Source organism: Ceratosolen solmsi, unplaced genomic scaffold (assembly GCF_000503995.2).
Source record: "Ceratosolen solmsi marchali unplaced genomic scaffold, CerSol_1.0 scaffold35, whole genome shotgun sequence".
NCBI classification, from domain to species: Eukaryota; Metazoa; Arthropoda; class Insecta; order Hymenoptera; family Agaonidae; genus Ceratosolen; species Ceratosolen solmsi.
This window is the reverse complement of record NW_011948423.1, coordinates 8649148-8663273: the sequence shown is the minus strand read 5'-3', so window position 1 is coordinate 8663273 and position 14126 is coordinate 8649148. Positions and strand designations below refer to the sequence as shown.

Genomic DNA, 14126 nt, shown 5'->3' with positions numbered 1-14126 from the left:
TAATATATAATATCATTTTTATAAATTTGATGTATTAGAAAACTTTCTAAATCTATATTATTTTATAACTTCATGTTATATATACTTTCGATCCACGAAATATTGTATATAAATATAATATTATTTACATCTTTCACAATAAAGCAACAAAACAAAAAATCATCCCTCTATAATTATTTATTTGGCCCAATTAACTATTAATTAATTATGTGGATAAATTAAAATTTTAACGAAACAATCTCAAGAAGTTAAGTTGAAGTGATCTGAAAAAGCAAATAGAATAAGTAAATAGACATTGTGTTCATTCAATTTAATTGAATGTGAAAAATTCTATTATTATTGTTATTAAATTGCTCATTGTTATTAAATGACTGAAAAGGCCACATATGCCTATATAATAATCATAAGAACAATTATTCACTCGAAATCTCAATTGCGAATTCGGCATAATATATACGAGCGGCTTTATAGCATTGGCAAAAATAGATATTGACAGGAGATCAAGCATTTATCAATTTCGTTCCGCACTTTTTAAATAGTTGTCGGTTTCAAGTGTTACGTACAGCACGCAATTGAAACATTGAAGCGAGTGTCGAAAAAAAAAGACAAGAGTTGCGTCGCCGTCGCGTTCTGATCCACCCTCGGCGCAGCCTCTCCTTCACCGGCGCCATTGCCGCCGTCGCCGCCGCCGCCGCCATCTCCCTCGATGCGCATAGTAGCAGCCACTCACACCCGACGATCGCGACCCAACGACGTTTATACCTCAGTTGTCTGCCGGCGACTATCGAGCAAGGAAGTGGTGCGTGCTTCACGCCCGCGTTCTCGAGTTGTACGCGCGCATAACGGTGAGAGCACGTGTAGCCCTTTGTGCCAGACGAAAGTAGAGCAGTCGTCTTCGTGTGGCAAAGATGCCTCGGGCCAACCGCGGTACAGACTGAGTCTACCCAAACTCGTAATCAAAGGACGAAGGATAATGTTAGGCGCGGCAGCTTCGAGTACAATACCGATATGTTGAGTCGATTGGTGTTTTAAAAGTGAGAGTGACTCCACCCCCGACAACGAGATACCGTCCTCTTGTGACTCCTGTGACTGCCACCGATCTCTTTCGACTGCTATTTCTCTTTGTTTGTGTATGTTTTGTGCGGTTGCCCGTGTGTGTGTGCGCGCGACACGAGAGAAATATTCGAAGATTAAGGTCGACGGCCGGCGGCGCCATCGAGCTCGGGAGTCTGCTCGTCTACGTCTCGCTGCAAATAGGTAAGTGCTCCTCCCGTTGATACTGCGGAACATCATGGGCTTCCCCTGGGTATGGGTGCAACCCTCGACCTTGCTTAAAGTTCTTAACAGAATCGTCGGCGAACCCGGGAGTACATGATGGAAGAATTTATTGATATAAATGACGATATAAAATATGGTGTATAAATCGTTCGCAATCTGATACTCATTATTAAAAGCCCAGAATATAATAATAAATGGTTTCTTATCATTTTTGCCATCAAAGATTTAACACAATTAGATTTCGCTTTATATGTATCATAATTCTTCAAAAATGTCAATACTATAATCAATACGTGTATAAATAATTACCACAGTTTACAATTATTTTTAATAAAATCTGCACTTTTAGTTCTATGTGTTGTGTCATTAGCATTTCTTATCATACGATTTTATCGTCGATGAATGCGACAATGATTTATAATTGGCTTTTAATACTGGCAATTACAAATAGAATCAAATATAAGCATAAGTGATAAAACTTTACATATTGAAAGTAGCTTTAAAAATTAGATTAGTCAATTGATAAAAGATTATAATAAAATATTTATAATCGATATTTATGTGTTAAATATCAATCTATTTAAACAATATTTCTTAATGGAATATACAAAATGTAGAGATAAAAACATGTAAACTATGAATTACGTATGGTCGAAGTATCTTGACTAAAAATTTCTGTTTTAATAAATAGTAAATATTTTCAATAAGTTCATTCTAAAAACTGACCTTTTAAAATATTTTTTTATTATTCGCAAAAGGTATCACACAGAATGACTTAAAGAAAAGAATTATATAACATACTTATAACTATTTGTATATATTTTTTAATTTTTTTCTTGTCTTTCTCTCTCTCTCTCTCTCTCTCTCTCTTTTATTTTATGTGTGAGAATATTACAGGCAAATACGGAGTGGAATAAAACTTAGATATCTGTTAACTCTTATTTTAGTTTTATATACTGAATAGGCATATAAATATGTCTTCATTGATGAGTTATGTTAGATTCTCAAATAGGTTATTAAAATAAAATATCCTGTCCTTATCGTAGTAAATATCACTATAAATACCACTGTTTACTTCTTATACAAAAATTATAAAGCTGATTTTATTATTTTTTTTTTATTTTATAGGATTTATAAAAGTAATGATAGCATAAAAGCATAAAACATAAAATAAAAACTTTATCAAACATAAAAATTGAAATACAAAATTTCTAAAAAATACAAAAATTTCTAGAAAATTAAATATGAATTAAGTAAATAAATATTTAAGATTCTTTTATTTTATTCATTGTCTCTACATCCACTATGTATGATAGGTAAAATATTTCTAATTATATATTGAGCTAATCAAATTATTACAATATGTACGCGTTTTACGCATTTAATCATTAAAATATAAGATAATTCTTGGATAATTATTTAAAAACGGAAATTTGAGAACAACGGAAACATCCCCATCTATCGTTTAAAAATTAAAAAAAATCTTTTCCATATGACGCGAGATTGTTTTGATACAACTTTGAAAAACTCTTAATTTATAAAAGTATATCGAGCTCAATTTTAGCGCGTCTATTATGTTTTTTTAATCATATTTTATTTTACAAAATGGCATTTAAAAAGTCGTACTATCGTAATCAAAGAGGGAGTAAATTAGAGATGCTACAATGAAGAACGGCAAGTATCGTTAATGTTCCAAAGGCTGATATTAATAATTAAAATAAAGAAAAGTAATCTTTATGTAACTTTACAGATAAATAAAATAAAATTATAAATTAAATGGAAATGTCATAATATATCGAATACAATACAATGTAATATAACACAAATCAAAAAATTGCAAGATATTTTTTCCTTTTGTAGAGATAACAAAATGTCATTTCAAACATATACTTAATTAAAGATAAGATATAATATAATAAAAATAATATGTAAAAGATTAATATTTATCTTAACATAAATATATAATATAAAAACTACCAGCTCTTGAAATTTAGATGGTTTATTAAAATGTTACCTGATGATATTTTTCAAGTTATATACATCGATTATAACATATAGAATAAATTACAAGCTTTATAATAATATTATAGTATAATTTTAAATTATTTTTTATAATATTCATTGAATCTTATAGCTAAAGATGTTAGAGCTTATGCTAAATAGCTTAAAGCTGTAGTCAGCATCCATAATTTTATTAAGACATAATATTATAAGATTGATGTTCAAAAAAGTTAATATATGATATATATTAAATGTATTTTCGTATCGCTTGAATGATTACAAATCCTTATGTTAATCATTATATCTAGGTTATATTATGGTTTGATTCATACTTTATATTTTTAGTTCTATAATTACTGAATGAATCCCACAATTGTTCGTAAAGGAAAAATAATTTTTTCTAATGAAATCGAGAAATTGATAATTATTGCTTAATATAATTCCTAACTATATAATAATTGATACAATAACCATGTATATCTATCTTTAATTTCCCAAGGAATATCGAGAAATTATTAATATAAATCATGCAGCATACGTTAATTACATGATTTTAAAGAAATAAATAAATTTTCCAAAGATTTTGAAGTTTTAATAGATTATTCTACATAAACTTTAGATTCAATGTAAGAACTTTTAATCTAATAACTTAATATATTCTCTTGAATTCAAGAAATTTTTTTATAAGTCTCTAGAATTGTTTAGAAAAATAAAGTCTTAAACTTTGAAATGAATTAACTATAGTTTTAATAATTTGCTTGATTTCAACATTAATTATAAATTTTGTTAAATTCTAGTTTTTATATAAAATGTTCCCAAGTTATATTACCGCGAGGGAAAAACTTAAATAGTTAGAATATCTAATTCACTATTTATGTATTTTTATCGAATAATCAAGATTAACAGAATCATTACAGAAAAATAATAATATTAAGTATTATATTAATATTACTATGAAAACACAATTAATTATTAATTCACAGTATGCCGTTTATTTTTTAATTAAATTTTGTAAATTTAAGTAAATTTTAATTTTATATCTATGTGAAAGTAAAAACTTTTTTAAAAATGCCGTAATAACACTGTAAAAAACGTTCATTGCAAATAGAAATATTTACGCGAAAGCATATATATATATATATATATATATATATATATATATTCAAATATGGAAAAATTACATACTTGGCTAATCATTTGTAAAATTCTATTAAATAATAAGGATTATCGCTTAGGAAGATATATAAATCTAATCGCATTCTCCGCTTCTGCGTAAACTTCTATGTGGAAATTGAAATAATGAATATTGCAGTAATTTTAGTAGCGTTCAAAGATCAATTCAATACCGACTAAAATTGTACCATACAATAATATATATATATATATATATATGATTTTTAAACTCATAATGGAATGTATAAATCTAAATTTAATTTATGACTTGTATCTTTAATAATCTTCAATTTTATGAAATAATAATACAAATTCCAAAACAATATGCAATTAAGAAAAAGATAGGTTAAAAAATGAATAATACAAATATGTTCATTTAAAAAGACTTATATAAACCATAAAATATTTTGTTTTTTTTTTTAATTTTATATTAAACTTAATTGTTTGCTTGACATTACTTTTATTCATAAAACTAACAAAAAAAATATATCTACGTTATTATTAAAATCATTACGTAAATCAAGAAATTTTAATTAAATATTTTATAATATTATAACGAAAAATTACAATTTATGACATTAATAATATTTACAAAAAATAAATAGCTTAATAACATATATTAAAACATACACATACCTGATTAAATTTAAACAATTTAAATATACCATTCGTTTTATTTTACTATTAGTTTTTACATAAAAACCGTTTCCATTGAACTACACACACGAATTATTACTTTACACACTTTTTTTATAAATTGAATATTTATTAATACAATAAAAAAAAAAGTATCGGCGGTAATATTACATATCTTCAAAATTTGTAGTAAATGTATTGAATGTATTGTATAAAAATGTAGTAAATGTATTGAATGTATTGAATAAAAATGTAATCGAATGAAAAGAATTTCTATCATTCCTAGAATAAAAATTATTATATTATATTCAAATTCACAGTTAAGAAAATATTTAAATTATTTATTAATTTAATGGATTATATTATAATTTTTTAGTTTTATAAGATCGATTATTTTAAAATTTTATAAACTTTTGGAAAAAATAATGAATATAGTAACTATAATTTACCAGACAATCCATATAAAGTGAGAAGGTCAATAAGTTATTCCCAGAATGAAACATGTGTAATATGACACCATTGAGCAACAGCTTCCTTATCGATGAACTTGACAGCTTACATACGTGTTTACAGACCATAATTAAAACGCATCAACGCTGCAAGTAAAACAATGAAAACAATGCTATACGTACTCAAAAACAGTTAGAACGAAGAAGGCGGAAATACAATATCAACATACAACAACAAAATCGAGGAAACGCCCATAACCTGTAAACGAACGCATACGGCGAATACAATCTGAAGGAAAAAAAGAATGATGTTATTATCTCCAAGGTCATTGCCGTCTCGGGATCATGAATTATCAGATGTAAACACATCTTAGAACTTTAATGTAATCGAAAAATTATATATGTACAAATGATAAAACAAAACCACCAAAATTGCATACCTGCAAAACCGAGGCATGAGAACCGCACACATGAGAAGCAATAATTATAATGATACCGTATTTAAAGTAAGGCCGTTTATATAATTGTAAATTAAATTTTAATTTTGTCATACTTATTAGAGACATAAATGTTTCAAGTGTTAACCTGTATATTATAAGTTCGATCGCATAATTCAGAACTTATATTAATTTGACAGATGTATTATACGATTTAAGGATAGGTAATATTCTTTAATATTATCTTTATTTTTAAATTTTCATGAAATATATGAAAATTTCCAATCGAAAGATAGAAAATTAAAATTAAAAATTTTATATTAAAATTTTATATTTTATGTTAAATTTTATATTATTTATATTTTATATTATGGGTATTTTCATTTTTCACATGTGATCTGATTAATTTCCACTTTCTAATATAATTACCCGAATTTATGCACTAATACAAATTATAATTTATAAATTATAATTTTTGTCCCTTTAAAATTAGGAACTTATTAATATAAAGAGATTATTGGTGTTTAAACAAATCTATCATATGACTAATATATATTTAATATTTAAATATGTAAAAAGATAAATCGATAATTACAGTGTAGGCGTTACGATAGCCATTAAATAACGTAAGACACGTATTTCCGTTCGACTTGACAACGCTAAATAATAAGACATCGTCGTGACTTCGTGCGTGCCAAGAATAAAGCTAGTGACTTTTAAGCAACGAATGTAGAAAAGATAAAATAAGAATGTACCGCTGCGAAGTAATTCGAATTCTAGAAACTAGCCCTTTTGCCTTTTCTACCTCCTTGATAAGCTTTTATCTTTTATTTTGTTTTTAAATTCCCTATTATTTATTTCTATAAAGATTATAGTTTCATAATGTCTCGTCGTATTTTTTTTTTGTTAAAAAAAGATTATCGTTTTACAATGCACGTGATACAGCAAGGTATGATGGGAGTGCAGTTTTTGAGCAATATAGATTTACTTTATAAAAAATATTTTAAATATCGTGCATACTTTTTCTGCTTATACAACGTATATATACATTTACAAAATCAAATGTTTCTTAGTTGATCATTTATACAATCGATATTGCTCTAAAGAATATATTTATTCAAAATATATTTTAATTTGCACATACTGTGATTCTGTTACTGTACACTTTATGTAGTAACGCATTATGGGAGTATAAACAAGTAATAAATAATTAAATTATATGAGTAGAAAAAATGTGTACTAAATTTCATATATTATGTATATGTAAATTATGTTTTGTATTGTATATATAGAAATATATATATATATATATATATATATATATATATATATATTCATACTAATTCGTTAATGTATTTATTAACATTTAAATTATTATCAGATGTGAATTTAATATATACATTATTTTTTTTCTCTAAATTGTCATTTCGCTCTCATAAGCAAAATATAACTTTGTATGTACAAATAAATGCACGTATATATTCTTTTCCGGGAACCAGTTACTAGACACAGATGTTTCAAATGATTTTGATAGGATGAGGAAATTACTTTACGCATAGTATACAGTACGAATAGCGTTTGACTATAGCAAAAATGCGATATACATGCATACCTCCATAACACATTTTTATACATACATATTTCAGATATCAAAACAAAAAATAAATTGAGGTATATTAAAAGTCAGATTTTAGAATACATGAAATATGCCACCTGCATCGAGTGGTATATATATATATCTACACATACACACGCGCGCGCGCGCACACACACGCACACACACGCACACTATATATATATATATATATATATATATATATATATATATATATATATATATATATATATATATATATATATATATATATATATATATATATATATATATATCAAGATATACAATCTCACTCATAAATGTATTTGATAATGTACTGTTTCAAAAAACATGCATCACGAATATTGAATTTTTTACATTTTTTTCCTACATTTTCTTACTTTAATAATTCATATTTAGAGAAGTTTTTAATAATTAAATTCTAAATTATTATAAATCTTTTCACTTATTATTTATAACATATATGAATTTAATTAAAAATGTTTAGTAAATTAAATAAAGTAAAATTCATAAAATAAATTTGATTGTGCTACCGAACAGCATGTATTTATTTATTTATTAACTTAAAAATATATATTTTAACTTTTTAATATATGGGAAAGAAAGTAAAGTTTTTTTCTATGCTAATAAATGCCTCATGTTCTTATGTTTTAATAATGCATAATTTATTATAATGAATCACAAATCTCGAATACAAAAATAATTAAAAAATAAACTTTCTATAAAAACATATTAAAATAGTCGTTGAGATTTTATTATTGTAAATTTCAACTATTCTATTCTTTGAATATTTGAAACTATATTGAGAGTAAATATTCATAAATTTTATTATACTTTTGAACGAATATCGTAACACATATACTATGCCATAAATGCATTGAATAATTAAATAATATATGTATATCATTATAAATTAGAAAATTATTAACATAATATTATAATTGATTACCATGTAATGTACGTTGCATTACTACTGCTTAAATAGATATTTAATATAAAGTTCATAGTATATTTCTACCTTAAATAATAAATATTAAAAATAATATTAATTATGATGATTTTTCAACATGTATAAAGTGAAATGTATATAAAACCGTGTTTGAATAAATTAAAAAAGAGAGAATCAACCAAGTATTTCTATTAAAAGAGAGTCATACATTTATTGATCTTAATACAAGCGAACGAATATAAAAAGCTAATAACGAATCTTTAATACAACATAAAGAAACAAGTGTATTAGGCTGAAAGCTCAAGGTATAGCGCATACATGCTCGAGGGCGTGACTGCCAGGGGTCTTTAAAACTGTCTCGTAGTTTACCACAAAGGGTAGGAAAAGTGTGAAAAGCCGGTTATTGCCAAAGCACGTAATGCCTCGCCTACCATCTTATAGCTAGTAACACAATTAGGACTCTTATCTTTTCGTCATCCGATTACAATATAGTTCATCGATGAGAAAAAAATGAGCACTAGGAGTATTTTCCATAGCGCATCGCATGCTTCAAGTACGCATCAACCATAGTAGCTTTTTAATGCAAGAGCTCGTCGATCATGATTAACGAACTTGGAAAATACGTCAAAATAAAAGTGACGTTGAGCAGTAGGGAGACGAGCGGACAGACATAGGAAGAGGAAAAAATGTACGTTCACATATGCCAATTCCCTGTGGTTCGAAATGACAAGGTCCTCCAATCTTTTTGAAAGTATTTTTTTTTGTTTATGCCGTCGTTGAAAAAGTATTTGAAAATATTTCAATATTATTTTGTCCTAAAATAAATAGAAATTACCGTTTATTTTAGTTTTCAAAAATTTTATATCGAGCTTATAATGTAATGAAATTATAGTAATATTAACTTTTTAAAATTGTTCTCATTAAACATTACATTATTCGCACTTACATTAATTTCTTTTATCTTTAACCGTATTAGAAAATAAAAAATAGTTCTTTTATATTGACTTTGTTGAATAAATTTATTAAAAACTTGTTTCACTTTACAATCTTTAAATTATTTTAGAAGATAATTTAAAGATATTCTCTATTCATATTTTGCGGTTCAAGTTAGGTTCAATTACTGAAGTTAACATTTATAAAATTGTATTTGAAATTCGTATTCATAACGGATACAAAGTATATTTCAGAATCAATTATGTTAAGGAAAAATTATTGTACTAATTCAATTAACAAAACAGAAAATCTAAAAAATATACCTGTATAAATGTAAACAAAATTATTGTATATTTGCCTTAGGATAATAACAATACTTTTATGCAATTTACTATATGCTTATGAAATTAACATTCTGAAATGCTTGTACACTGAAATCATCTATCTTAACTGTGAAAATGTAAAGCATTGTTCATAATATTTTATCTTATAACCAAATTAGGTACTTAAATTAATTTGAATTTAAATAATATTTTTATAATTAATATTCTGTTGAGGGTATTAAAGAGGTGCTTTATCATTTTATGTGAAAAATACTACTCTATAATTAAAAAAAAGTAAAAGTATGCTTTAATCTACTTATAAGAATTAAATTTTTGTAAACTTTGTCATGTGATTTCATATTTTTATTGTTTTACAGCTAGTAAACAAATTAATATATATCAAGGCAAATTTCAAAATGAAATTTCGTTTAATATTTGACATGCATTGTAAAGTGTCGATATATAAAATTTATCTTGGAAGTCATTGCATTTTTATATATAATCGAGTTTGTGACAAAATTCATATGCCAGGAGAATCATCAAAATTCCTACGAGAACGTAAAGCTAATTGTCCAATCTCAGAATATTATCTATTTTTTTTTAGAATTATTAATAATTAATCGTCTTTCAACAGTTTTCTTATTGCATGATAAGTTTTGAAAATTCATTGATACTTATTTATTGAAAAACAAATTTTTGAGTATATTTACAATTAAATTATAAAATTATTACCGATTTTAGAAAATAATTTATGTTACTCAATACAATTTTACATATTCATTAATACTAATTTTACATACTCATTATTGATTCAAAATTCTTGTTTTTAAAAATGTTTATTTTCTTACAAATGCTAAAGTATTATAATACTAAATTATTGAAAAATTATATAAATAAAAATTTGGGGCAAAAACATAAAACCATGGGCAAACTTGCATGGTAACTTCCAATCAATTATTTACAATTATACTTTAAACAATTTATCGAATTTTGCATAACTTAATCCTCTTTGATTTTAAAATTTTCTAGAATTAATAACTTTGCTAAATTAAATATTTTGTTCCGCTAGCTTTTCTTTATGAATTTGTATCTCTTACCTTCCTCTAGTGCAATAATGCACTTATCCATGTTAATATTCATTATCGATATTGCTTATTAAATAATATTCTGTCACGCAAGATGTGTAATGGTTTTGCCTAATCCTTTTTTTTTTACTAATCTTCACATTACGTTCACTAATTCTTACAATTATTTTTAACCAAAATTATTCTATTCTTAAGCATCTGATATTCTTTTCTAAATTTTTTTCATTAATTACTAATGTACAATTCATTTCTTTCAATAATTTTTTGAATAAGTTTTTCATAAGATATTTTGTAAAATATTGAAAGCAATAGTTCTTTTTTTTTAATGGTTTTTACCAAATTACAAATTTTTTCTGCTTTATATAATATATGTATAAACATATACTTTTTCACTACAATTGTGCAATTATCTAAAAAAATTATATAAAAAAGATGAATGCGCGCGAGTACGTATGTAAGCGCATCAGTGAGTTGACGAACACGCGCGGGCGCGTCCATTCATTTACACATTAATGTTATTATAATAAAAGAAATTACAAAGTAATACTATATCTCCGCAATTACTTATGGTAGTAAAACAAAATTAAATATAATGAATACCAAATTGAAAAAATTTCTGACAATTCGGTGGGATGTTGCATAGTCAGTTTCCGAAAAATATATTGTTTTTCGGAAAGAATATTGATAAACTTTTCAAAATTATTTATTTTATAGATAGGTACATATTAATGTATATTTTATATAGATTTATTAATAAATATCTTTCAGATACATTATGTTATCGAATGCTAATATGAAATACTCGACTAAATTCAATTATTCGATAGATCGTTCATAATATAAAATTCAATACGCCATAGCTTTTTGGAGTAAATAATTATAATAATTAATAGTCAATTTTATAGTACTTATAAATAAACATCTAGATGTCAATTGAAATTACCGGCAATTATCGTAATCACTTAAGCATCGAGTATGGAAAGCTGTCTATAAAAAATTATGATTATGTGAAAGGAATTTATTTATGTAATGAGTCTCTCGTCAAAATACTTGACAATGTTTACTTTGCCGATTATGTAAAAACTTTTTTCATTATTAATTTCAATGTAATTAAACGTTGATTGAATTTAATCGAAATTTTGTTTTTCATTCCTTCAATTTTTAATGCAGAAACGTAGACTGAGTGGGTACGGATAGTCCGAGGAATAGATAGTTAACCAAGAGAGCGTGAACAATTGTTCATAGATGACCGATACATGTACAGAGATTTTCAGAAACACGTTTCACAAATATCATCGATAACAGATCGACGTAAAAAAGCAAAAGTGGGAACCTCTGTTCTCAAAGCGGTGCCAGCGGCTCTCGATTCCGAGCATCGATCAGCCTGTATGTAACGTGTGGCGACCGATCACACCAATCGATGCCAATTCCGCTACATCGAAGTCTGAGCGGAATTACAAGAGTAGTCGCATCGGCCCCAGTGCGCTTTGCAGCCACGGGTGTGCCTGGAGGTCGTTTGATTAACAAGGCCGCGACGCAGTGTGGACGCACTGCTTCTGACACTAGCGACCGCCATATATTAACCATCTGCTCCCGTCGAGCCATTATCTTCCTGTTCTCGCTCCCTTGAACTCTTCCCGTACGCAGTAGCTAAAATTGACTAGCGCCTGATACTTCGTTTCGTCCCCTCCCTTCCCTGCCCATCGCATCCGCCGCGCCTTGTGTCACATCCCCTGCTCTTTTATTCCTCACTTCAGACGTTACGAGCACTAATTTATTCACGCGTATAATGATTATCGAGAAGGGAGTTATTATACACTGTTAAATTTCTTTATTGCATAATAAATCATTTACTCAGTCTTGATGAGCTGACTCTTCGTGTGCGTAATATACATCCGACTGTCATCGAGTGAAAATTTAAGCGATCTATTATCGATGTCTTTATTACGGTTTATAAAGATGAAATTTCTCCTCTACATCATTTTTATTATTACAATATTTCACGCGAATAAATTTTTTAAATTAAATTCATTAAACAGAAACTGATCGTAGGCAATTCTTGATCAATAATCATGTGCTTGGAATTGTTTGATTTTCTTATTTTATATATGTTCATATATTTTATTTTATTGAAATATGCATTTTTTTTTGTAAGCAATTATATTTAATTCTTTATTTTTTACATTTAATAATAGTGTATGTATATATAATGGATTTAAATTTAAAGTTCTAAATGTATCTGAATATTAAGTATAATTATATTTTAATATTACTTCCCTAAATTTTGAAATACATATTATAATTAAGAAAAGTAATAGTTTGATTCCTAGACATTTGCAAATTTTAAATTAACGAAATATTCTTTTAACGAAGTATTCCATAATATTCTTTATTATTTGAAAATTTTTTAAATATAAACATTGAACGTAAATATCAAAAAATCTTATAACAGTTGAAAAATTCGTATCAATAATTTCTATATACATGTAGGAAAGGAATACTATAAGGAAATTCTATATGTATATTAACATATGGAAAGTCAACAATACCACTACGAGGTGGCTATTATTTATTATACGATATTTAATAAAACTATACTTTTTTGTCAATTTTCAAAATCTTGAACAAACTGCACTGATTACTGAAAAATGCAATTTACGAGAGTGAGAGAGAGAGAGAGAGAGAGAGCGAGGAGAGGCAAAAATTTAGTGAGCTAGTTCCAGTTTTTCGATTATGAAGCTTTCGTAATCGTCTTTAATTCAAGCTATTTGCTTTAATTAAAAATTATCATTCCAAAACTTATGTATTAAGTTTGTATAAATAGTGATACAAAATGTATTTTTGAGTAATAAAATGTATATTATTAATCTCGGTAGTTTTTTAAGTGTAAATATAATTAAACGAAAACAAAATACTTAAAAATTATTTTAAAAGGCCGTTACGATCTTTTGAATTTTTAGTTTGGCTATCATTACAAAAAATTAATTATATGTTTCCTTTTAATTTGTAAAAATATCACTTTCATATTTATGAATAATCCAAAAGTTATTATCAACTAGAATATATTCAAATATTGATATGTTTCTTTTACTACATACATATGTTAAATAAAATAAAGATATGATTATATAAAAATTGTTACAATTTCCAACGAAATGCCAGTGGAGAATACAAATGTTCACTAATGTCAAATATCATATACAAACCAACCTTTGCATAGAAATGAGCGCTTCTTTATTTTTTGTCA

At 26.1% G+C, this 14126-nt stretch overlaps 1 protein-coding gene across 1 annotated transcript in view; it reads left to right on the top strand.

Moving 5' to 3' along the window:
* The first annotated feature begins 781 nt into the window (after nucleotides 1-781).
* LOC105362343 (slit homolog 3 protein-like) overlaps nucleotides 782-14126 on the top strand; it is an 88147-nt gene continuing 74802 nt past the window's right edge. The window contains exon 1 of the mRNA XM_011499771.1: nucleotides 782-1257. The gene's annotated coding sequence lies outside the window, so the exon portion shown is untranslated. The remainder of the gene's footprint in view (nucleotides 1258-14126) is intronic.